The sequence below is a fragment of the Bufo gargarizans genome, chromosome 1 (genome assembly GCF_014858855.1).
Source record: "Bufo gargarizans isolate SCDJY-AF-19 chromosome 1, ASM1485885v1, whole genome shotgun sequence".
NCBI classification, from domain to species: Eukaryota; Metazoa; Chordata; class Amphibia; order Anura; family Bufonidae; genus Bufo; species Bufo gargarizans.
This window is the reverse complement of record NC_058080.1, coordinates 667218205-667245938: the sequence shown is the minus strand read 5'-3', so window position 1 is coordinate 667245938 and position 27734 is coordinate 667218205.

The following is a 27734-nucleotide window of genomic DNA, read 5'->3' as shown; positions in this document are numbered from 1 at the left end:
TCTTTCAAATTCAGCCAGACGAGCTATTTGGCTAAAAGGTTGGTCGGGAGACACGGGATCTAAAAATAAGCTTTGTGCAATTCCTTGTCAGGGCGATTATCTTTTTGGATCCGTCTTAGACGACCTTTTGGATAAAGCCTCGGACAATAAAAAAGGATTCCCTGTCTCCAGACCCCCGAAAAAACAACGTTTTTTTCGCAAAAACAAGAAAGATTTTTTTAGGGGGCAGAGGAAAGACTTCAGAGCTGACAACAAGAATAGGAAAAGCAAGGGGTTTCTCTTCAGTTCCCAATCCTCCTCAACCTCTAAACCATCACAGCAATGACGGTTTCTCTCCCGTGGGGGGCAGACTTTCTCTCTTCCTCTACGCCTGGGAGAAAATCTCCTCAAGTCCCTGGATTTTAGGCGTTATAAAGGAAGGGTTTTGTCTAGAGTTTGTCTCCCGCCCACCGGACAGATTCAAAATCACGAATTTTCTAGGAAACCCGGGGAAATATCTAGCCTTACAACAAGAGATTGTATCCCTACTTCGGAAAAATGTTCTAATTCCGGTGCCGGAGGCAGAGAAGGGCGAGTGTTTTTACTCCTCCCTTTTTCTGGTCCCCAAACCGGATGGAACATTCAGAACTATTATAAATCTAAAGGATTTAAATCAATTCCTCTCTTACAAAAAATTCAGAATGGAGTCGATCCAATCAGTCATAAAAGATCTATTCAGGGGCTGCTTCATGGCTACGATAGACGTAAGAGATGCGTACTACCACATTCCCATTCGGCTAGACTGTCAAAAATTCCTCAGAGTCGCGGTTTCTATAGGAGGTCACATCCAGCACTTACAATACACAGCCCTTCCCTTTGGGATTTCTCAAGATCCCAGACTTTTCACGAAAGTCATGGCAGAAGTCATGGCTCATGTAAGGGAAAAAGACATTTTACTAATACCTTACTTAGACGATCTCCTGGTGGTAGCAGAGTCAAAATCCATTCTAGAAGCACACCTCAAAAAAGTAGTGCAGATCCTAGAAGACCTCGGCTGGCAAATAAACGGAGAAAAATCCCATTTAATTCCTTCCCAAGTTTGCATCTTTTTAGGGATGATGCTGGACTCAAAGAAACTACTCTGTATTCTACCCCAGGACAAGATTCAGAGATTAATACAACAGGTTCAGTCCCTGATATCGGCAGAGAACCCTACTATCAGACAAGCAATGGCGGTCTTGGGCAGAATGACCTCAACTATACCAGCGGTCAGTTGGAGCCATCTTCACTCCAGACCCCTACAGTGGCAAATTCTGAAGGAGTGGCAGGGCTCCCTCCGCCCATTAGATACACCTTTCACACTCACCCCCCAAGTGATCCAGTCCCTTCACTGGTGGCTGAACCCCGTAAACCTGTCCCAGGGGCTCCCTTGGTTCCAACAAGACTTTGTTACCCTTACCACCGACGCAAGTCCTTCCGGGTGGGGGGCCTGTTGCCAAGGGTACTTAAGACAAGGTGTTTGGGTAAGAGAGCAGAGTCTAGACTCCCAAAACATGAGGGAACTGAGGGCGGTCTTTTTCGCCTTAAAAGAGTTTCTTCCTTTACTACAGGGAAAGTCTATAAAAGTTTTTTCAGACAACGCCACAGTGGTCTCCTATCTGAACAAACAAGGAGGAACCAGATCAGAAAATCTTATGCGGTTAACAACGGATATCTTTTCCCTTATAATTCCTTCTGTGCCGTCCCTTATGGCAATACATCTAAAAGGTTCAGAAAACAAAGTGGCAGATTTCTTAAGTCGAAATACACTAGACCAGGGGGAATGGTGTCTGAACCAAATGGTGTTCGATCAAATAATTCGACTTTGGGGTCGTCCTCATCTGGATTTGTTCGCCACCAGAGAAAACAGAAAGTGTCATCGTTTCTTTTCCCTCAGCACGAGAGATTCACCAACAGGGATAGATGCCTTCTCCCTTCCCTGGCCGAACCAGCTCCTCTACGCCTTTCCTCCATTAAGGCTTCTTCCAAGATTCTTACAGAAGCTGAGACAAGAAAGAACAACAGTGATCTTAATTGCTCCTTTCTGGCCCAGAAGAACCTGGTTCACCTGGTTGAGGAAGCTATCCTTGACGGACCCTTGGATTCTCCCGGAGTGGCAAGATCTTCTATCCCAAGGACCAGTCAATCATCCGAGTGTGAAGCAGCTACACCTAACAGCATGGCTCTTGAGGGGGAAATCCTAGAAAGTAGAGGACTCTCCAAGAGCGTAGTTTCCACTTTACTATCCTGCAGAAAGGATGTCACCTCCTCTATTTATCTCAGGATTTGGAACACCTTCCAGAAGTTTGCCAAGGATCCAGTGAATCCTTTAAATCCCCCACCTATGTGTAGCATTTTTGATTTTTTGCAAGCTGGACATGAAAAAAATTTGAGGCCAAGTACTCTTAAAGTACAGGTATCCGCTTTGAGTGCGTTCTTTGATTCTCCCATCGCTAGCCACCCGTGGGTCCGAAGATTCTTTAAAGCCATCAGCAGGCTTGGGCCTATACCTGGACCTTCAATTCCCCCCTGGGACCTCAACTTGGTCCTTACTAGCCTCACAGAACCTCCCTTTGAGCCACTTAAACAGTTACCTATAAAGATCTTGTCTTTCAAAACAGCGTTTCTTGTGGCAATTACCTCAGCAAGGAGGGTTGGTGAGATTTCAGTCTTCTCTACCTCGCCTCCTTACACTAACATCTTAGATGATAGGGTTCTTATTAAACCAGATCCTTCCTTCTTACCAAAAGTGGTTTCTATGTTTCATAGAACGCAGGACATTATCCTTCCTTCCCTGTGCCAAGATCCGAGAAATGAAAAAGAGGAAAAACTGCACTGTTTAGATGTAAAAAGATGCCTATCTCATTATCTGGAGGTTACTAGTCAGTGGAGGAAAACCTCAAAACTCTTCATTCAGTTTAGTGGGAAAAATAAGGGCCTCCCAGCCTCTTCTAAAACCCTTTCCAGATGGATCGTAAGAGCCATTAATTTGGCCTATTCTTCAGCTGGAAAGGCTCCCCCGGGGGGCTTTGGTGCTCATTCTACAAGATCAGTCTCCACCACTTGGGCAGAAAGGGCTGACGCTAGAACAAATTTGTAGAGCAGCCACATGGCAGTCGCCTGGCACCTTCTTCCGTCACTACAGATTGGACCTAGGCAATAGAGAACAGCTAGCCTTCGGTAGGAAAGTCCTCCAGGCGGTAGTCCCACCCTAAGAAATAAAGGGATTTCTATTCTAGTCGTCTCTCAAGGGTGCTGTCATGGGCGAAAGGGAAATTTAAGATTACACTTACCGGTAATCACTTTTCCATAAGCCCATGACAGCACCCGGGTTTATTCCCACCCTGATATTCATATAAAAAAAAAAAAAAAAAAAGATATATAGGAAAAAAAAAAAAATAAAAAAAAAAAATATATATATATATACATATACAAAAAAAAAAAAAAATATATATATATATACATATACAAAAAAAAAAAAAAAAGAGAAGAGTGTGGTCTAGGACAAGTTCTTGCGATTAACTGGTGGTCTCGGGGCCATGCTCCTCCTTATGAGCTCTCCACGAAAGTTCCTGTTTCCTGTCCTGGATGGAGGCGGTCTCTCAAGGGTGCTGTCATGGGCTTATGGAAAAGTGATTACCGGTAAGTGTAATCTTAAATTTTTTAATCAGATTTTTATTACATTTTTTGGGTAAGAGAAGCAATAAAAAAAGGCAAATCGGCCATTTTGACCTTTTTTCCGTCACGCCATTCACTGTATTGGAATTATTTTTTTCTATTTTAATAGTATGGGTGTTTTCAGTCGCGGTGATATCCATGATGTTTATATTTTATTGTTATTTAGGTATTTTTTGTTTATACAGAAAGGGGGGTGATTAAAATCTTTTATATTTTTTTTAAACTTTTTTTTGTGGCTCATATATAAACCTATAAAATTGTGTTTTTTAATTCTTCATTTCAGTCTATTGGAGATTTTTTAAAATGCCATTTAAACTCAATATTGCTCATTTCTTATCATTGCCTGCCATCTGGTGGCCAAAATAAGAATTGCAGAATGAACACTTTCAGCCTTGTCAGTGAGGGTGTGTGTGTTCAGCCCAACTACCGATGCCCCAATTGGCCACACAGGGCATCGGTAGGAAACCCAGAAGCGCAAGGTTTTTGCGCATTTAGATGCCGTGACCTCACTTGGTCACGGCATCTAAAGCATTTAATTACTGTGATCGGCATTATTGCCGGTCATGGTAATTAGCCGCAGGTCTCTGCTGTTTGAAACAGCAGAGATTTGCTGGCCATGGGGCCCGCCTCTCGAGCGAACGGGTTAACTGTTAGTGTTGATTTCATATTAAACATTTCCAAGCATTTTTCCTGGGCTTCCCACCCGTGTGTTATGTTGCCCTCTTGGGTGGTAGGTGTATACAAACGCTTTGAATGGATTACGAACAAGTGAATTACACAACTTGGAAAAGAATTATCAACTTTAATTACGTTCCGGACCAATGCCAAACATACTGGATGCCTGTTCATTTCCCTCCTACGTGTGTCATCCTGTTGAGCAATTTGGAAGATATTTATAGAGCGAGTTTTATGCTGAACCTTGGTTAAGTTTTTTTAGTTTTTGTCGTAACCAGAAGCTGTAATTATTTTCACATTGGTTTGGAGTAAGATTCTTGCTGAAGGCAAACATGAAAAACCAGTACCCAAGTTTTTCCTTTTCTTGTAAATCTGTCAGATTCCAGAGGGCGTGCCCCTGACTTTCTGGTTTGCTAGGTGTTTTCCAAGTTCATTTCTATTATTAGTTACTAGTGTAGTGATAATTATCGCCTGCTTCTTACATACAGCTTGCAGTCAAATTTATTCATGTCTACATTTTGTGCCAGCCGCCGCCTTTGTTTGGGTCCCAGCTGCATCCGTTCAAAAGAGCCTCATTGAAGTGAACAAAGATTTTTCAATTAAACCCCCCCCCCCCCTCCAAAAAAAAACATTGGGGAAAATCTACTATTAATATTTCTGCAGTCTAAAGATAATCTTTAAAGATTACCATTAGACTCCATTCAGACGTCCGTAACGTGTTTTGCACTGACATCGGCAATGTGCGTTCCGCATTTTGCGGACCGCACATTGCCGGCACTAATAGAATATGCCTATTCTAGTCTGCAATTGCAGACAAGAATAGGACATGTTCTATTTTTTTCTGGAACGGAATTGCGGACCTGCAATTCCGTATCCGGGCAGCAGATTCGTGCTGCCCCATAGAAATGAACGGGTCCACAATTCCATTCTGCAAAATGCGTAACGAAATTGTGGACGTGTGAATAGAGCCTTAGAACTTCCTAAGAACACTGTTTCTGCATCTATACTGCTGGCAGAGCCGACTTGTGGGTTTTTCCTACTTTTCTCCATTATCTGCAGTCTAAAGACGTCACAATGGCTCACGCTGTATAATGAGCTTTTTGTCTAGCTTTACACCACCTATTACCCAGTGGAAAGTGTTTTTCCAAGGGGGCATAACTACAAATGTCTGCCTTATTGTCATGGTCTTACCTTCTCACTGTTCTCCTTCGTTTGACATGTGCTGGCGGCCATCTTGGTTTCTGGGTTTCTTGTAGCCTCCCACCCTGCGGCTCCTCCTTCCCACTGGGAGGAGCTGGATGCCTAGCTCATATATATAGAAGGTCTGTGGCTTCAGTTCCTTGCTTGGTCCTCCTGTGTGCACATGCTTCAAAGACTGCTGCTGCTTCTGGTTCCTGATCCTGGCCTCGTCTGACTACCCCGTTGGTTTCCGATCCTGGCTTCGTCTGACTACCCCGTTGGTTCCTGATCCTGGCTACGTCTGACTACCCTCCTGGTTCCTGACCTCCGTCTACGCAAGACCCTGCTTCAGTTTAGCCATCCGTTTGGACTTTAGCTACGGCTTGATTTTCAATAAAGCCTTCTTATTCCACCTATCTCTGTTGTACGTCTGGTTCATGGTTCCATGACATTAGGACCAAGCCATGAATTCTGACGGTACAGGGCCATCCTCGCTACCTACGCTGGTTGCCAGACTTGATCAGCAGGATCACCTGTTGGGTCGGTTCGCTGTGGCGTTACAAACCCTGCTTGAACGCACGGCTCATTTAGCTTCCGTTGCCGATGGGTCGGTTGTCGCTCCTGGGCCCGCTCCTACTGCCGCTCCGGTTGTTGCGCCAGAGTCTACCCCGACACCTGTTGCTGCACCTGCGGTGTTTCGGGGTATGACCGGTTCTGCCCCCCTTCCACAGCGCTTTGGGGGAGAGCCAACTCAGTGCCGAGGTTTCCTTAACCAGGTGGCCATTTATTTCGAGTTGCTGCCACATGCCTTTCCTACTGAGAGATCAAAGGTGGGCTTCTTGATCTCGCTGCTCTCGGACAAGGCCTTGGCCTGGGCCAGCCCTTTATGGGAGAACAACAATCCGGTGGTTGCCGAGTTTTCCGGTTTTGTTGCTTCTCTTCGGAAGGTATTCGATGTGCCGGCTCGTGCTGCCTCTGCTGCGAAGCTCCTTATGTCCATCAGACAGGGTTCACGATCCGTAGCTGAATACGCCATTGAGTTTCGTACCCTGGCAGCAGAGGTGGGCTGGAATAATGAGGCTCTGGTCGCTGCTTTCTCTCATGGTCTCTCGGATGCCTTGAAGGATGAGATTGCAGCCAAGGACCTACCAGTGGAGGTCGAGTCCCTTATTTCTTTCCTGATTTTGATTGACACCAGACTCAGGGAGAGACCTTCCTTTAAGGAGAGCCTGCGGAGGCCTTCTAACAGATTGGCGCCTACGTTTGCTGTCCCACCCGTGCCTCCCTCTCCTCCCACGCCTCCTGGGGATGACTGGTCTGGGGGTCAACCCATGCAGCTGGGGGTTGCTCGCCTGTCCGAGGGGGAGAGGGTACTCCGGAGACGCGAGGGCCGATGCATGTACTGTGGTCTCGGTGGGCATTTTCGGTTGGCATGCCCGAACCGTCCGGGAAACGCTCGCACCTGAGATCCTGTCGGGGGCAGATCTTGGGTGGAGTCTCCTCGTCCCCGGTTTCCCGTGTTGACAAACCACTGATTACTGTTGTCCTCTCCTGGGTCGGGGGCTCGGTGACGACCCAGGCGTTGGTGGACTCTGGTGCTGGTGGCTTGTTCATTGATAGTGGGTTCGCCGCCGCCAATTCCATTCCTCTGCAGCCTCGAGGTTCCCCACTGGCTCTTGAGGCGATAGACGGCAGACCCCTTCTGCCGCCACACGTGACTCAGGAGACCCTTCCAGTGGGGATGGCCATTGGTGCCGTTCACAGAGAGTCGGTCTGTCTCCAGGTTATTTCGTCTCCACACTACTCGGTGGTCTTGGGGTACCCCTGGCTCCAGAAGCATAATCCGACTTTCGATTGGAGATCGGCCGAGATCCTCTCGTGGTCACCGCAGTGTGGGGCTAGTTGCATCCATGGGCCTGTCAAGTTGCTGTGTACTTCCTCGGACTCTCTGTTGCCTCCTGAATACGAGGAGTACCGGGATGTATTCGATAAGGTGCGTGCGGTTGCCCTACCTCCGCACCGCCCATACGATTGTGCCATAGAGTTACAATCTGGTGCCGTTCCTCCTCGTGGCAAAGTCTATCCACTGTCGGTAGCGGAGAATGAGGCCATGGAGGAGTACGTGAGGGAGGCGCTTTCACGCGGACACATTCGCAAATCCTCGTCCCCGGCAGGGGCTGGATTTTTCTTTGTGAAAAAGAAGGGCGGTGAGTTGAGGCCTTGCATCGACTACAGGGGTCTCAATCGCATCACGATCAAGAACGCTTACCCGATACCCTTGATTTCCGAGCTGTTCGATCGCCTCAAAGGGGCCACGGTCTTTACCAAACTCGACCTGAGGGCGGCATATAACCTGGTAAGGATCAAGGCGGGCGATGAGTGGAAGACCGCGTTTAACACCAGGACCGGTCATTATGAATCCTTGGTTATGCCCTTTGGGTTGTGCAATGCGCCCGCAGTCTTCCAGGAATTCATCAACGATGTTTTCCGTGACCTGTTGCAGCAGTGTGTGGTGGTCTATTTGGATGACATCTTGGTATATTCTGCATCCATGGAGGCCCACATTCTGGATGTCAGACGAGTGTTGCAACGCTTACGAGAGAACAAGCTGTTCGGTAAGCTTGAGAAATGCGAATTTCACCGATCCCAGGTAACCTTCTTAGGTTACATAATTTCCGCTGAGTGGTTCTCCATGGATCCTGAGAAGGTTTCGGCTGTCTTACAGTGGCCCCAGCCCAGTGGGCTTCGTGCCCTGCAGCGCTTTTTGGGCTTCGCCAATTATTATCGGAAGTTCATCAGGGACTTCTCCATGCTAGCCAAGCCTCTCACGGATCTGACCAGGAAGGGCAGTAATCCTCAGGTCTGGCCGCTCGAGGCCATCCGAGCTTTTGAGGCTCTAAAGTCCGCCTTTGTGTCGGCTCCGATTCTGTCGCATCCCAACCCTGGGTTGCCTTTTGTCCTCGAGGTGGACGCGTCTGAGACGGGAGTAGGCGCCCTCCTGTCTCAGCGTAGAACACCAGAGGGTCCTCTGCTTCCTTGTGGGTTTTACTCCCGGAAACTGTCTTCCGCGGAGTGCAACTATCAGATTGGTGACAGGGAGTTATTGGCCATCGTGCAGGCCCTTAAAGAATGGAGGCACTTGCTCGAGGGCTCGGTGGTTCCGGTTCTCATCCTGACGGACCACAAGAATCTGACCTACCTCTCTGAGGCCAAGAGATTGACACCACGTCAGGCCAGATGGGCTCTGTTCTTGTCACGTTTTAATTACGTGGTCTCCTACCTACCCGGCTCCAAGAACATCAGAGCGGATGCCTTATCACGGCAGTACTCCGAGCTGTCCGGGGAGGAGTCGATTCCGACTACGGTCATACCCCCGAATCAGATCCTGGCTGCTATTCGCACCAGCCTGACCTCTCCCCTGGGTGAGCAGATTTTGGCGGCTCAATCTGGTGCTCCCTCTGGGAGACCCAACGGCAGATGTTTTGTGCCTGAGGAGTTGCGCACTCGGTTGTTGCGAACCTACCATAACTCCAAGGCCGCGGGGCACCCTGGAAAGAATCAGCTGTCCTGGGCGGTTTCACGTCTGTTCTGGTGGCCTTCTCTACGTTCCGACATCGCCGCATATGTAGCGGCATGCTCCGTTTGTGCCCAGAGTAAGTCCCCTCGGCACCTTCCGTTGGGCCTTTTGCAACCCATAGCCACCGGGGAGCGTCCATGGTCACACCTGGGGATGGATTTCATTGTGGACCTTCCTGCATCCCGAGGCCATACGGTCATTCTCATGATTGTGGATCGGTTTTCCAAAATGTGCCACTGTGTTCCTCTCAAGAAGTTACCCTCTGCACAAGAGTTGGCCTCGATTTTTGCCAGGGAGGTCTTCCGGTTGCACGGTTTGCCCAAGGAGATTGTGTCGGATCGGGGGAGTCAGTTTGTGTCCAGGTTCTGGCGCGCCTTTTGCTCCCAGTTGGGGATTCATCTCTCTTTCTCCTCGGCCTACCACCCTCAGTCCAATGGGGCCGCAGAACGATCCAATCAGGCCTTGGAGCAATTCCTTCGTTGCTATGTCTCCGATCACCAAGACAATTGGGTTGACCTCCTGCCTTGGGCTGAGTTTGCCAGGAACACGGCGGTGAACTCTTCCTCTGGGACGTCTCCCTTCATGGCCAATTATGGGTTCCAACCTGCCGTGTTACCGGAGGTATTCTCTCCCCAGGATACTCCGGCTGTGGAGGATCACCTTTCCGTCCTACGTACTTCTTGGGTACAGATCCAGAGGTCCCTTGAGGTCTCTGCGCAACGCCAGAGACTCCAGGCTAATCGCAGACGAGCGCCCGCTCCTTCCTACCAGGTCGGAGACCGTGTATGGTTGTCCACCCGCAACCTCAACCTTCGAGTGCCCACTCCCAAGCTGGCGCCTCGCTTTGTTGGTCCCTTCCGAGTGCTTCACAGGGTAAACCCGGTAGCCTATGCCCTTGCGCTTCCTCCTGGCATGCGGATCTCCAACGTGTTTCATGTCTCCCTGTTGAAGCCATTGGTGTGTAATCGTTTCACTTCCTCGGTTCCTCGGCCCCGTCCGGTCCAAGTGGGCAATCGTGAGGAATATGAGGTGAGCAATATCCTGGACTCACGCCTGATCCGCGGTCGGTTGCAGTTTTTGGTCCATTGGCGTGGTTATGGTCCAGAGGAGCGTTCCTGGGTTCCCTCCACAGATGTCCATGCTCCTGCGTTGCTCCGAGCCTTCCACGCACGCTTCCCTCTGAAACCGTTCCTTACTCCGCGGAGGAGGGGCCCTTGAGGGGGAGGTACTGTCATGGTCTTACCTTCTCACTGTTCTCCTTCGTTTGACATGTGCTGGCGGCCATCTTGGTTTCTGGGTTTCTTGTAGCCTCCCACCCTGCGGCTCCTCCTTCCCACTGGGAGGAGCTGGATGCCTAGCTCATATATAGGGATGAGCGAACTCGAACTGTATAGTTCGGGTTCGTACCGAATTTTGGGGTGTCCGTGACACGGACCCGAACCCGGACATTTTCGTAAAAGTCCGGGTTCGGGTTCGGTGTTCGTCGCTTTCTTGGCGCTTTTGTGACGCTTTCTTGGCGCTTTTTGAAAGGCTGCAAAGCAGCCAATCAACAAGCGTCATACTACTTGCCCCAAGAGGCCATCACAGCCATGCCTACTATTGGCATGGCTGTGATTGGCCAGAGCACCATGTGACCCAGCCTCTATTTAAGCTGGAGTCACATAGCGCCGCCCGTCACTCTGCTCTGATTAGCGTAGGGAGAGGTTGCGGCTGCGACAGTAGGGCGAGATTAGGCAGATTAACTCCTCCAAAGGACTTGATTAACTGATCGATCTGCAGCTGTGGATCATTGAGCTGCTGATCCTCAATTGCTCACTGTTTTTAGGCTGCCCAGACCGTTTGTCAGTCACATTTTTCTGGGGTGATCGGCGGCCATTTTGTGTCTTGTGGTGCGCCAGCACAAGCTGCGACCAAGTGCATTTAACCCTCAATGGTGTGGTTGTTTTTTGGCTAAAGCCTACATCAGGGTGAAGCTGTCACACCAAGTGCATTTAACCAGCAATAGTCTGTTCATTTTTTGGCCATATACAAAATCAGGGGCAAGCTGCGCCTGTCACCAAGTGCATTTAACCCTCAATGGTGTGGTTGTTTTTTGGCTAAAGCCTACATCAGGGTGAAGCTGTCACACCAAGTGCATTTAACCAGCAATAGTCTGTTCATTTTTTGGCCATATACAAAATCAGGGGCAAGCTGCGCCTGTCACCAAGTGCATTTAACCCTCAATGGTGTGGTTGTTTTTTGGCTAAAGCCTACATCAGGGTGAAGCTGTCACACCAAGTGCATTTAACCAGCAATAGTCTGTTCATTTTTTGGCCATATACAAAATCAGGGGCAAGCTGCGCCTGTCACCAAGTGCATTTAACCCTCAATGGTGTGGTTGTTTTTTGGCTAAAGCCTACATCAGGGTGAAGCTGTCACACCAAGTGCATTTAACCAGCAATAGTCTGTTCATTTTTTGGCCATATACAAAATCAGGGGCAAGCTGCGCCTGTCACCAAGTGCATTTAACCCTCAATGGTGTGGTTGTTTTCTGGCTAAAGCCTACATCAGGGTGAAGCTGTCACACCAAGTGCATTTAACCAGCAATAGTCTGTTTATTTTTTGGCCATATACTACATCAGGGGCAAGCTGCGCCCGTCACCAAGTGCATTTAACCCTCAGTAGTGTGGTTGGTCAAGCTGTGACACCAAGTGCATTTAACCAGCAATAGTCTGTTCATTTTTTGGCCATATACTACATCAGGGGCAAGCTGCGCCCGTCACCAAGTGCATTTAACCAGCAATAGTGTGGTTATTTTTTGGCCATATCCCAGTCTAATTCTGTCACTAAATCCATACCGGTCACCCAGCGCCTAAATACTAGGCCTCAAATTTATATCCCGCTAAATCTCTCGTTACCGCTGTCCTGTTGTAGCTGGGAAAGTTATTTAGTGTCCGTCAAAGCACATTTTTTGTTCTGGGTTGAAGTACAATTCCCAATTTAGCAATTTCATAATTTAGTGGTTTCTGCTATATCAGAGCTATTTGAAATCTATCCCTAAAAGGGTATATAATATTCAAGGTGCACATTGGGTCATTCAGAATAACTTCACACACACCCGCTACTGTGTATTTTCAAGTCTAATTCTGTCACTAAACCCATACCTGTCACCCAGCGCCTAAATACTAGGCCTCAAATTTATATCCTGCTAAATCTCTCGTTACCGCTGTCCTGTTGTAGCTGGGAAAGTTATTTAGTGTCCGTCAAAGCACATTTTTTGTTCTGGGTTGAAGTACAATTCCCAATTTAGCAATTTCATAATTTAGTGGTTTCTGCTATATCAGAGCTATTTGAAATCTATCCCTAAAAGGGTATATAATATTCAAGGTGCACATTGGGTCATTCAGAATAACTTCACACACACCCGCTACTGTGTATTTTCAAGTCTAATTCTGTCACTAAACCCATACCTGTCACCCAGCGCCTAAATACTAGGCCTCAAATTTATATCCTGCTAAATCTCTCGTTACCGCTGTCCTGTTGTAGCTGGGAAAGTTATTTAGTGTCCGTCAAAGCACATTTTTTGTTCTGGGTTGAAATACAATTCCCAATTTAGCAATTTCATAATTTAGTGGTTTCTGCTATATCAGAGCTATTTGAAATCTATCCCTAAAAGGGTAGATCATATTGAAGGTGCACATAGGGTCATTCAGAATAACTTCACACACACCCGCTACTGTGTATTTCCAAGTCTAATTCTGTCACTAAACCCATACCTGTCACCCAGCGCCTAAATACTAGGCCTCAAATTTATATCCCGCTAAATCTCTCGTTACCGCTGTCCTGTTGTAGCTGGGAAAGTTATTTAGTGTCCGTCAAAGCACATTTTTTGTTCTGGGTTGAAGTACAATTCCCAATTTAGCAATTTCATAATTTAGTGGTTTCTGCTATATCAGAGCTATTTGAAATCTATCCCTAAAAGGGTATATAATATTCAAGGTGCACATTGGGTCATTCAGAATAACTTCACACACACCCGCTACTGTGTATTTTCAAGTCTAATTCTGTCACTAAACCCATACCTGTCACCCAGCGCCTAAATACTAGGCCTCAAATTTATATCCTGCTAAATCTCTCGTTACCGCTGTACTGTTGTTGCTGGGCAAGATATTTAGTGTCCGTCAAAGCACATTTTTTGTTCTGGGTTGAAATACAATTCCCAATTTAGCAATTTCATAATTTAGTGGTTTCTGCTATATCAGAGCTATTTGAAATCTATCCCTAAAAGGGTATATAATATTCAAGGTGCACATTGGGTCATTCAGAATAACTTCACACACACCCGCTACTGTGTATTTCCAAGTCTAATTCTGTCACTAAACCCATACCTGTCACCCAGCGCCTAAATACTAGGCCTCAAATTTATATCCCGCTAAATCTGTCCCTAGTGCTGTAGCTGGGCGAGTTATTTAGTGTCCGTTCAAGCACATTTCTTGTTCTGGGTTGAAATACAATTCCCAATTTAGCAATTTCATAATTTAGTGGTTTCTGCTATATCAGAGCTATTTGAAATCTATCCCTAAAAGGGTATATAATATTCAAGGTGCACATAGGGTCATTCAGAATAACTTCACACACCCGCTACTGTGCATTTCCAAATCTAATTCTGTCACTAAACCCATACCTGTCACCCAGCGCCTAAATACTAGGCCTCAAATTTATATCCCGCTAAATCTCTCGTTACCGCTGTCCTGTTGTGGCTGGGAAAGTTATTTAGTGTCCGTCAAAGCACATTTTTTGTTCTGGGTTGAAATACAATTCCCAATTTAGCAATTTCATAATTTAGTCGTTTCTGCTATATCAGAGCTATTTGAAATCTATCCCTAAAAGGGTAGATCATATTGAAGGTGCACATAGGGTCATTCAGAATAACTTCACACACACGCTTCTGTGCATTTCCAAGTCTAATTCTGTCACTAAATCCATACCGGTCACCCAGCGCCTAAATACTAGGCCTCAAATTTATATCCCGCTGAATTTGAATACAATACATTGGGCCAAATAATATATTTGTTGTTGTGGTGAACCATAACAATGAGAAAAACATCTAGTAAGGGACGCGGACGTGGACATGGTCGTGGTGGTGTTAGTGGACCCTCTGGTGCTGGGAGAGGACGTGGCCGTTCTGCCACATCCACACGTCCTAGTGTACCAACTACCTCAGGTCCCAGTAGCCGCCAGAATTTACAGCGATATATGGTGGGGCCCAATGCCGTTCTAAGGATGGTAAGGCCTGAGCAGGTACAGGCATTAGTCAATTGGGTGGCCGACAGTGGATCCAGCACGTTCACATTATCTCCCACCCAGTCTTCTGCAGAAAGCGCACAGATGGCGCCTGAAAACCAACCCCATCAGTCTGTCACATCACCCCCATGCATACCAGGGAAACTGTCTCAGCCTCAAGTTATGCAGCAGTCTCTTATGCTGTTTGAAGACTCCGCTGGCAGGGTTTCCCAAGGGCATCCACCTAGCCCTTCCCCAGCGGTGAAAGACATAGAATGCACTGACGCACAACCACTTATGTTTCCTGATGATGAGGACATGGGAATACCACCTCAGCATGTCTCTGATGATGACGAAACACAGGTGCCAACTGCTGCGTCTTTCTGCAGTGTGCAGACTGAACAGGAGGTCAGGGATCAAGACTGGGTGGAAGACGATGCAGGGGACGATGAGGTCCTAGACCCCACATGGAATGAAGGTCGTGCCACTGACTTTCACAGTTCGGAGGAAGAGGCAGTGGTGAGACCGAGCCAACAGCGTAGCAAAAGAGGGAGCAGTGGGCAAAAGCAGAACACCCGCCGCCAAGAGACTCCGCCTGCTACTGACCGCCGCCATCTGGGACCGAGCACCCCAAAGGCAGCTTCAAGGAGTTCCCTGGCATGGCACTTCTTCAAACAATGTGCTGACGACAAGACCCGAGTGGTTTGCACGCTGTGCCATCAGAGCCTGAAGCGAGGCATTAACGTTCTGAACCTGAGCACAACCTGCATGACCAGGCACCTGCATGCAAAGCATGAACTGCAGTGGAGTAAACACCTTAAAACCAAGGAAGTCACTCAGGCTCCCCCTGCTACCTCTTCTGCTGCTGCCGCCTCGGCCTATTCTGCTGCTGCCGCCTCGGCCTCTTCCTCCGCCTCTGGAGGAACGTTGGCACCTGCCGCCCAGCAAACAGGGGATGTACCACCAACACCACCACCACCACCTCCGTCACCAAGCGTCTCAACCATGTCACACGCCAGCGTTCAGCTCTCCATCTCACAAACATTTGATAGAAAGCGTAAATTCCCACCTAGCCACCCTCGATCCCTGGCCCTGAATGCCAGCATTTCTAAACTACTGGCCTATGAAATGCTGTCATTTAGGCTGGTGGACACAGACAGCTTCAAACAGCTCATGTCGCTTGCTGTCCCACAGTATGTTGTTCCCAGCCGGCACTACTTCTCCAAGAGAGCCGTGCCTTCCCTGCACAACCAAGTATCCGATAAAATCAAGTGTGCACTGCGCAACGCCATCTGTGGCAAGGTCCACCTAACCACAGATACGTGGACCAGTAAGCACGGCCAGGGACGCTATATCTCCCTAACTGCACACTGGGTAAATGTAGTGGCAGCTGGGCCCCAGGCGGAGAGCTGTTTGGCGCACGTCCTTCCGCCGCCAAGGATCGCAGGGCAACATTCTTTGCCTCCTGTTGCCACCTCCTCCTTCTCGGCTTCCTCCTCCTCTTCTTCCACCTGCTCATCCAGTCAGCCACACACCTTCACCACCAACTTCAGCACAGCCCGGGGTAAACGTCAGCAGGCCATTCTGAAACTCATATGTTTGGGGGACAGGCCCCACACCGCACAGGAGTTGTGGCGGGGTATAGAACAACAGACCGACGAGTGGTTGCTGCCGGTGAGCCTCAAGCCCGGCCTGGTGGTGTGTGATAATGGGCGAAATCTCGTTGCAGCTCTGGGACTAGCCAATTTGACGCACATCCCTTGCTTGGCGCATGTGCTGAATTTGGTGGTGCAGAAGTTCATTCACAACTACCCCGACATGTCAGAGCTGCTGCATAAAGTGCGGGCCGTCTGTTCGCGCTTCCGGCGTTCACATCCTGCTGCTGCTCGCCTGTCTGCGCTACAGCGTAACTTCGGCCTTCCCGCTCACCGCCTCATATGCGACGTGCCCACCAGGTGGAACTCCACCTTGCACATGCTGGACAGACTGTGCGAGCAGCAGCAGGCCATAGTGGAGTTTCAGCTGCAGCACGCACGGGTCAGTCGCACTACAGAACAGCACCACTTCACCACCAATGACTGGGCCTCCATGCGAGACCTGTGTGCCCTGTTGCGCTGTTTCGAGTACTCCACCAACATGGCCAGTGGCGATGACACCGTTATCAGCGTTACAATACCACTTCTATGTCTCCTTGAGAAAACACTTAGGGCGATGATGGAAGAGGAGGTGGCCCAGGAGGAGGAGGAGGAGGAGGAGGAAGAGGGGTCATTTTTAGCACTTTCAGGCCAGTCTCTTCGAAGTGACTCAGAGGGAGGTTTTTGGCAACAGCAGAGGCCAGGTACAAATGTGGCCAGCCAGGGCCCACTACTGGAGGACGAGGAGGACGAGGATGAGGAGGAGGTGGAGGAGGATGAGGATGAAGCATGGTCACAGCGGGGTGGCACCCAACGCAGCTCGGGTCCATCACTGGTGCGTGGCTGGGGGGAAAGGCAGGACGATGACGATACGCCTCCCACAGAGGACAGCTTGTCCTTATCCCTGGGCAGCCTGGCACACATGAGCGACTACATGCTGCAGTGCCTGCGCAACGACAGCAGAGTTGCCCACATTTTAACCTGTGCGGACTACTGGGTTGCCACCCTGCTGGATCCACGCTACAAAGACAATGTGCCCACCTTACTTCCTGCACTGGAGCGTGATAGGAAGATGCGCGAGTACAAGCGCACGTTGGTAGACGCGCTACTGAGAGCATTCCCAAATGTCACAGGGGAACAAGTGGAAGCCCAAGGCCAAGGCAGAGGAGGAGCAAGAGGTCGCCAAGGCAGCTGTGTCACGGCCAGCTCCTCTGAGGGCAGGGTTAGCATGGCAGAGATGTGGAAAACTTTTGTCAACACGCCACAGCTAACTGCACCACCACCTGATACGCAACGTGTTAGCAGGAGGCAACATTTCACTAACATGGTGGAACAGTACGTGTGCACACCCCTCCACGTACTGACTGATGGTTCGGCCCCATTCAACTTCTGGGTCTCTAAATTGTCCACGTGGCCAGAGCTAGCCTTTTATGCCTTGGAGGTGCTGGCCTGCCCGGCAGCCAGCGTTTTGTCTGAACGTGTATTCAGCACGGCAGGGGGCGTCATTACAGACAAACGCAGCCGCCTGTCTACAGCCAATGTGGACAAGCTGACGTTCATAAAAATGAACCAGGCATGGATCCCACAGGACCTGTCCGTCCCTTGTCCAGATTAGACATTAACTACCTCCCCATAACCATATATTATTGGACTCCAGGGCACTTCCTCATTCAATCCTATTTTTATTTTCATTTTACCATTATATTGCAAGGCTACCCAAAGTTGAATGAACCTCTCCTCTGCCTGTGTGCTAGGCCTAAATATATGCCAATGGATTGTTGCAGTGGTGGCTGACGTGAAGCCTCATTCTCTGCTATGACATGCAGACTGATTCTCTGGTGACATGAAGCCAGATTGTCTGTTACGGGACCTCTCTCCTCTGCCTGGGTGCCGGGGCCTAAATATCTGAGAATGGACTGTTCCAGTGGTGGGTGACGGGAAGCCAGATTCTCTGCTATGGAACCTCTCTCCAATTGATTTTGGTTAATTTTTATTTATTTAATTTTTATTTTAATTAATTTCCCTATCCACATTTGTTTGCAGGGGATTTACCTACATGTTGCTGCCTTTTGCAGCCCTCTAGCCCTTTCCTGGGCTGTTTTACAGCCGTTTTAGTGCCGAAAAGTTCGGGTCCCCATTGACTTCAATGGGGTTCGGGTTCGGGACGAAGTTCGGATCGGGTTCGGATCCCGAACCCGAACATTTCCGGGATGTTCGGCCGAACTTCTCGAACCCGAACATCCAGGTGTTCGCTCAACTCTACTCATATATATAGAAGGTCTGTGGCTTCAGTTCCTTGCTTGGTCCTCCTGTGTGCACATGCTTCAAAGACTGCTGCTGCTTCTGGTTCCTGATCCTGGCCTCGTCTGACTACCCCGTTGGTTTCCGATCCTGGCTTCGTCTGACTACCCCGTTGGTTCCTGATCCTGGCTACGTCTGACTACCCTCCTGGTTCCTGACCTCCGTCTACGCAAGACCCTGCTTCAGTTTAGCCATCCGTTTGGACTTTAGCTACGGCTTGATTTTCAATAAAGCCTTCTTATTCCACCTATCTCTGTTGTACGTCTGGTTCATGGTTCCATGACACTTATCCCCAGCAATAAAAAGGAGCATTATTATTGAGAGGGGGCCAAATGGGGACATTAATACGGGGCATTTGCACTGAAAAAAGGCTCATTGTTACAGGCTCCCCCCCCCCCCCCAACAGGAACAATATTACAGTGTGTAGTGCATGTAAAAGTGGCACTTACTATGTGGAGCCTATAGACGGCGCAAAGGGGCACTATTACTGTGTGGGGCGCCAAAGGTGGCATTATTACAATCTGGATCACTGTGGATATGGACTTGTGTAGGGCATGTGGAATAGATGGGGAAGGTGCTGTAGCAGCAAAGAGCGAAACATGTCAATTGAGAAGAGCAACAGTGATACATTCTGCCTAGACAGTCATGATTGGGAGAAGTCTTTATGGTAGCCTGGACTGGTTAGAGGAAAAAAAAAACTAAAAACGTCACAAGATGTAACTTTACTGTATCACTTATACCAGGGGGTGCACAACCTTTTTTGGTCTGGGGTCTGCATTGTCACATCGTACTATTTCAAGGGGCCAGAAAAAAGGCTGATGTAAAGTGACCGGGGAGGAATGATCACTACCACAGTCATTCCTCCCTCATTCACTTCTATCGTGCACTTCTATCGAGCGCATTCCCGATTACACAGTGAGATATGCCGACGATTGTTGTACATCTTTCATCCTGATAAAATATGCAATAATGAAAGCACTTACCGTATTTTTCACCCTATAAGACGCACCTGCCCATAAGACGCACCTAGGTTTTTGAGGAGGAAAATAAGAAAATAAATATTTGCAACCAAAAGGTGTGCTTTTGGTGGGTTTTGAACTAATGGTGGTCTGTGGATTACACACTGTTATGGGGGATCTGTGGAGGACACTGTTATTTATAATCTGTAGATGACACACTGTTATGGAGGGGATCTCTGGATGGCACTGTTATGCAGGATCTGTAGATGACACTGCTATGGGGGGATCTGTGGATGGCACTGTAGTATGAATGACCCCCAACACAGGGGCTGGGGGCCGGCATCTGGATTAGGAATGACAGCGGGGACCAGTGCAGTCCCTGTATTTTTAATGGAAAACCAGCCTCCTGTTAAGGCTTTGTACAGGGCAGTGCTGATTAGGCTCTGCAGTCCTCTGCCCCTGACACCTGCCGATCGCATGATCGCCGGGTCTAAACTGCACAGCGCGCCGCTCACCTGTGTGATGAGAAGGCAGAAGAGCTGATGCACTGTTTCTGCCTTCTTCTCTGGTCTTGTGCTGTCTGACAGCTGGGGACCCGTCCTGCTCCTGTTACAGTGCTGTAAGCCTGCAATTGTGCGGCAGAAACGCAGCAGATCGCAGCCGCTGGTTGTGCACCCCTGACTTATACAGTCTGTACAGGGCCTGTGCAGAACTAGTATCGTCCACTATATGGTCACAGTATGTATGGGCTTAAAGGGCATCTGTCAGCAGATTTGTAGCTATGACACTGGCTGACCTGTTATGGGGGATCTGTGGAGGACACTGTTATTTATAATCTGTAGATGACACACTGTTATGGAGGGGATCTCTGGATGGCACTGTTATGCAGGATCTGTGGATGACACTGCTATGGGGGGATCTGTGGATGGCACTGTAGTATGAATGACCCCCAACACAGGGGCTGGGGGCCGGCATCTGGATTAGGAATGACAGCGGGGACCAGTGCAGTCCCTGTATTTTTAATGCACCGGCCCACTCACTGTTGTATAATCTTATCTAACCTGTAGGCATTAAGATATAATAATCATGTGTAATCCAGCTGTATAACTTACAACTAAGTTCCGTAGGAGGGAGGAGGCAGGCCAGGAGGACGGGCGGGCGACGTGTCACTCACTATGTCACGCGCCCGTGCTGCCTGCTTAATTTATAAAGTGGGCGGCGCAGGTGCATGACTTAGTGAGTGACACGCTGCCCTCCCGGCCTGCCTCCTCCCTCCTTTCTGCTACGGAACTTAGTTGTAAGTAAACCAAAAAAATTGGGTTAAGCAGCACTCTAGGTCCCAATCTGGGGACAGTTGCCAATCGAAAAATAGATTGGATGGTGCCTGCGGATGGGGATCCTGGCTGGGGGTCCAAGTAACAAATAAATAGAAAATCCACAGCACTCCTCAGTTCAGGTGAAAATAAACGGTTACTTTATTAGTAACAGCAGCATACAGAAAGCAACGTTTCAACCATCTCTGGTGTTTCTCAAGCTATCAGCTTGAGAAACACCAGAGATGGTTGAAACGTTGCTTTCTGTATGCTGCTGTTACTAGTAAAGTAACCGTTTTTTTCACCTGAACAGAGGAGTGCTGTGGATTTTCTATTTATATGTTAGTTGTAAGTAATACAGCTGGATTACACATGATTATTATATCTTAACAATGCCTACAGGTTAGATAAGACTATACAACAGTGAGCGAGGCCGGTGCAATAGAATACAGGGACGGCATCTGTCCCCGCTGTCATTCCTAATCCAGATGCCTGCCCCCAGCCCCTCCTCCCTCTCAGTTGATACACCCGCCGACCGCTCTGTGCAGCATCGCGGCGGCCATGTATTATTGTAAATTGCAGCATTCGCCGCATAAGACGCACTGCTATTTCCACCCCACTTTTGGGGGGGTGCGTCTTATAGGGTGAAAAATACGGTATTGGTTAACCCTGAAAAAGCCTTAATGCCCAGTCACTTTTTTTGTGATTTAGCACACCTGGTTCAAACACTTTTGCACTACCAAATAACTTTTTGCAGCATTACATAACACAGGGCTTTTTAATATATATATATTTTTTTGTTTTATTAGGGGGAAACTGTACATTGTTTTATAAAAAAAAAATTAAAAGTAATTTTCATTCAAACTATAGCTCATTATTTAAATATGCAAATTAAAAATAGTTCTCTATATGTGTTGGATCGTTTTATTATACAATATGTATAGTTTAACATGGATGGTGTGATAATTATAATGGTTTTGGTTGGTGTGGGTGTATTTTACTATCTTTTTCTCTTTTTTTGTTTTTTTTTGTTTTGTTTTTTTACTTATTTTTTTTATATATTTCTGCTACAAAAAGACTTTTGGAGGACACAGGCTCTTATTTTGCACATTTTCCTTTTTTGTATTTTTATTTATTTTGTATTTTTTTCTTTTTTTTTTATCAGATTTTTGCCACATATCACAGTGAACAATTTTATTTTGCACGTTTTCCTTTTTATAGTTTTCTTTTACTTGTATTTTGTTTTATTTATTTATTTTACATCTTTTTGCTAATATTTTCCTATGGGGACACAGACTTTTCTTTTTTTTCTTTTGCACTATGTCCACTACAACTGGAGCATCCAAAGGAGCCCCAGTTACAGGGAAAACCAGCCTCCTGTTAAGGCTTTGTACAGGGCAGTGCTGATTAGGCTCTGCAGTCCTCTGCCCCTGACACCTGCCGATCGCATGATCGCCGGGTCTAAACTGCACAGCGCGCCGCTCACCTGTGTGATGAGAAGGCAGAAGAGCTGATGCACTGTTTCTGCCTTCTTCTCTGGTCTTGTGCTGTCTGACAGCTGGGGACCCGTCCTGCTCCTGTTACAGTGCTGTAAGCCTGCAATTGTGCGGCAGAAACGCAGCAGATCGCAGCCGCTGGTTGTGCACCCCTGACTTATACAGTCTGTACAGTGCCTGTGCAGAACTAGTATCGTCCACTATATGGTCACAGTATGGGCTTAATGGGCATCTGTCAGCAGATTTGTAGCTATGACACTGGCTGACCTGTTACATGTGCGCTCGGCAGCTGAAGGCATCTGTGTTAGTCCCATGTTCATATGTGTCCTCATTGCTGATAAAAATTAGGTTTCAAAATATGCAAATGAGATTCTAGGAGCAACGAGGGTGTTGTCATTACACCTAGAGGCCCTGCTTTCTCTGCAACTACCACGCCCTCTGCACTTTGTATGACAGGGCCAGGCAATGTAAATGTGATCACACCTGGCCCTGACTTCTAAAGTCAATCAAAGTGCAGAGGGCCTGAGAACATAGCCTCGAGCTGTAACGGCAACACCCTCGTTGCTCCTAGAGGCTCATTTGAATATTTCTAAACTGAATTTTTCTCTGGGATGCGGGCACATAAGAACATGGGACCAACACAGATGCCTTCACACAGTTGTATTTCACCTTCACCACACAAGTGGCCCTGTCTGCTTTAATATGCCAGAGTTGGATTTCAGTCAGATTCCTATACCTTGGCAGAATGCGATAGCGGAAGTGACGCGGCCGCTTTGGAATCAGCTGGAGGAGGGTGTGTGTGGATCTGCACAAGCGCAGATCCATGGATTTATAAAAAATTATTGCACCGCCGCGAGAGAAGCACCTACTTAATTTGCATGCACAAAACCATACACTGCGCTTGCGCACTCAGCTCTGACCCCACCACCCCAATATCCTGCACTCAGCTCTGCTATGTGATGAGGCTGAACTGCTCCAGATGGTCAGTCCGCTAGGGAGATCTAATGGAACATTTTGCACTGAAAAAATCTACCTACCCCTGAGTGCGCACGAGCGGTGTAGGGTTTCGCGCATGCAAATTAAGTAGGTGCTTCTCTCGCGGGGGTGCAATTATTTTTACTAATCTAGTGGATCTGCGCTTGCGCAGATCCACACACACCCTCCTCCAGCTGATTCCGGTGCTGTCGCGTCACTTCCGATATAGCATTCTGCCAAGGTATAGGAATCTGGCAGAACACCGGCCCTACGTGCCAATGAACCTTTTTGTGTTCCACTGATGTCACGGCTTGCACACCCTTCCGGTGGTTACTATAACAGATTGGCAGCTTCATTATCTCCACCTCTACCATAAACCCAGTACTCCAGACCAGCAGGATCAGTTAATGAGTAAAAAGGCAGATGATGTTTGCTCAATTACCTTCAGTAAAAGACCATATACATGCGCGCTGCTGATAGCAAATGCTCTGCAGGAGAGACAAACAGCAGGATTGTATGAGAACTATAAATGTTGACCTCTGCTCTTTAACCCTTTCTTTAGATAACTATTTACTATGCTCATTATAACCTGAAAGAATAGTAACAACTATCTTGTAGTGCCCTTGGGGGGGTTTTCCACTATCCCACCAAGGCTGAGGAGAACCAGAGCTTCTAGCCTGGAGCACCCATCCTCCTATCACATAGGTAGACCTTCCTCAATGATACACTAAGGCCTGGGGCGTAGCTATAGGGGGTTCAGAGGTAGCAGTTGCTACCAGGCCCAGGAGCCTGAGGGGGCCCAAAGACCCTTATGCCGTATAAGAAGACACCAGTATTATAGTGCACGCTTGGGGCGGCTCTGTCATAGATTTTGTACTGGGGCCCAGAATCTTCAAGGTACACTTCTAGCTGGAGGGAAGGGGGTCCATGCAGAACTCTTGCACCGGGGCCCATGAGCCTTTAGCTACGCCCCTGACTAAGGCCACCTGCACACGTTGCAGAATACATGCGGTTTTTCCATGCGGATTCCCTTGCAGAATAACCGCAGCATATTACAGTACCAGCAAAGTGTATGAGATTACACAAATCTCACGTACATGTTTGCAGGTTTCTTCCGTGCGGAAATTGACCTGCCATGCGGAGTTCAAAATAAATGGCATGTTAATTTTGTTTGTGGTTATTTAGCTGCAGATTTCACCCTTTTCAAAACCACATCAAATCCGCACCAAAATTCCTTCAGTGTGGTGCACATACACTGCAGAAGCGCACGTAAATCCACAAGGAAATTCATGCGGATCTTACATCTCGTGTGCAGGTGGCCTAAGGGTGCCTTTACGCGCTGCGGATTTTGGGGCAAAATTCTATTCATTTGAATGGGGCGGCAAGCAATGGATTTTTGAAGACCCCACTGAGGTGGATGGAACTGATTTTCAGTCGGGGAAATTTCTCTAACAAAATCTGCAGCGAGTGAAGGCACCCTACGGCCTCTTTTACAAGGGAGTCCCAGATTTGCTCCAGATGCATCGCGGGAAACCCGCGCAATTTCAGTCAGTTTTGACTGCGATTGCGTTGTTCAGTTTTTATCGCACGGGTGCAATACGTTTGCACACACGTGATAAAAAACTGAATGTGGTACCCAGACCTGAACCCAGACTTCTTCACTGAAGTGCGGAATTGGGATCGGTGTTCTGTAGATTTTATTATTTTCCCTTATAACATGGTTAACATAGTGACATAGTACATAAGGCCGAAAAAAGACATTTGTCCATCCAGTTCGGCCTGTCATCCTGCAAGTTGATCCAGAGGAAGGCAAAAAAAAAACAACTGTGAGGTAGAAGCCAATTTTCCCCACTTTATGGGAATAAAAAATTCCTTCCCGACTCCAATCTGAATAACTCCCTGGATCAACGATCCCTCTCTAGTAGCTATAACCTGTAATATTATTACACTCCAGAAATACATCCAGGCCCCTCTTGAATTCCTTTATTGTACTCACCATCACCACCTCCTCAGGCAGAGAGTTCCATAGTCTCACTGCTCTTACCGTAAAGAATCCTCTTCTATGTTTGTGTACAAACCTTTTTTCCTCCAGACGCAGAGGATGTCCCCTCGTCACAGTCACAGTCCTGGGGATAAATAGATAATAGGATAGATCTCTGTACTGACCCCTGATATATTTATACATATTAATTAGATCTCCTCTCAGTCGTCTTTTTTCTAAAGTGAATAACCCTAATTTTGATAATCTTTCAGGGTACTGTAGTTGCCCCATTCCAGTTATTACTTTAGTTACCCTCCTCTGGACCCTCTCCAGCTCTGCTATGTCTGCCTTGTTTACAGGAGCCCAGAACCGTACACAGTACTCCATGTGTGGTCTGACTAGTGATTTGTAAAGTGGTAGGACTATGTTCTTATCACGGGCATCTATGTCCCTTTTGATGCAACCCATTATCTTATTGGCCTTGGCAGCAGCTTAGTTTGCTGTTTATTAAAATTCCTAGATCTTTTTCCATGTCAGTGTTACCGAGTGTTTTACCATTTAGTATGTACGGGTGACTTGCATTATTCCTTCCCATGTGCATAACTTTACATTTGTCAGTGTTAAACCTCATCTGCCACTTATCTGCCCAAGCCTGCAATCTATCCAGATCCCTCTGTAGTAGTATACTGTCCTCATCAGTGTAAATTACTTTACACAGTTTAGTGTCATCTGCGAAAATTGATACTTTACTATGCAAGCCATAAGGGAAAATAATAGCATTCTGAATACAGAATAGTTACTAAAATGTGGCTTGAGGGGTTTAAAAAATAAAGATCCTTCTATCTTCATTCAGCAGGACCTGCGCTGACATCACCACGTGGTGAGTGCGATTACGTCATCAAAGGTCCTTCTTGCAGGTCCTGAAAGAAGAAAAAGAAAGAAGATGCCGGCTGCGCGAACAAGAGGATGAGGTGAGTTAATTTTTTATTTTTATTTTTTAACCCCTCAAGCAACATTTTAGTAAGCATTCTGTACTAAGAATGCTATTATTTCCCATGTTATAAGGGGAAATAATACAGTGAATACACTTTAATGGGGTCCAGGGTTGCTTTCATCTCCTAGCAACCATGCGTGAAAATCTTTCTATGGGGCCTGCGTTGCCTGAAAAACGCAGAATATAGAGCATGCTGCGATTTTTCACGCAACGCACAAGTGATGCGTGAAAATCACCGCTCATCTGAACAGCCCCATTGAAGTGAATGGGTCCGGATTCAGTGCGGGTGCAATGCGTTCACCTCACCCATTGCACCCTCGCGGAAAAATCGCCCATATGAAAGGGGCCTAAGGTACCTGCTCATGGGTGCAGGTTTGTGTGCAGAAAATTGGCACCAAAACCACACAAAAAAAAACACATAAATCTGCACTATTTATCGCGGTGTAGGTGCGTTTATTAATAAGGATTTTAATGCCGATCTTTTATTTGTTAACCACCACTCTACAGAAGGTGTAGAATCGCATAAACAATTGACATGCTGTGGATTTTAAAATGTGCAACAGGTCAATTTCCGCACCTAAGAAAAAAAGCAATTTTCTGCAAAATGTGGAGGAGATTTAACTTAATTTTAAATTACGTATGGCATTTGCGTGTGGGGAATGTACGGAGAAGGCACCCGAGCCGAGGTCTGAGCACTACACATGGAGGGTGCCGGCTGTGTAATACTGCTGACACCTGGCCACAGTAATCAGGAATGGAGATAACTCAGATGCTATGGTCAATAGAGACGACAGAGGGAGAAGGCTCCCTAAGGCCCCTTTCACACGGGAGAGATTTCCGCTCGGGTGCAATGCGTGAGGTGAACGCATTGCACCTGCACTGAATCCGGACCCATTCATTTCTATGGGCTGTGCACATGAGCGGTGATTTTCACGCATCACTTGTGCGTTGCATAAAAGTCGCAGCATGCTCTATTTTGTGCGTTATTCACGCAACGCAGGCCCCATAGAAGTGAATGGGGCTGCGTGAAAATCACAAGCATCCGCAAGCAAGTGCGGAAGCGGAGCGATTTTCAAGCATGGTTGCTAGGAGATGATCGGCATGGGGACCCGATCTTTATTATTTTCCCTTATAACATGGTTATAAGGGAAAATAATAGCATTCTTAATACAAAATGCTTAGTAAAATAGCGTTGAAGGGGTTAAAATAAATAATTTAACTCACCTTAATCCACTTGTTCGCGCAGCCTGGCTTCTCTTCTTTCTTCTTCTTTGCTGTGCAGGAGGAAAAGGACCTGTGGTGACTTCACTGTGCTCATCACATGAGCCATCACCATGGGTACCAAACATGCCGATTTTTCTCACGCGCATGCAAAACGCATTAAAATGTTTTGCACTTGCGCGGAAAAATCGCGCATTTTCCCGCAACGCACCCGTATCTTATCCGTCCCAAATCCATGATGCCCGTGTGAAACCAGCCTAAGTCTTCTGACTGGACCTCCGCAGAGAAATCACAGGGTTCTAATTGGTTACAATCACAGCCTGGGTTCTTGTGAATGCTCCCATGCCTACCATAGGAAACTGTGGCAGGGCTTAGTAGGAAGCCTGTATAAATCCCGTAGACTGCAACAATATACTGTTGCACTATATGATATTAATGATCAGAGGATTGCAGGTTCAAGTCCCACAAGGG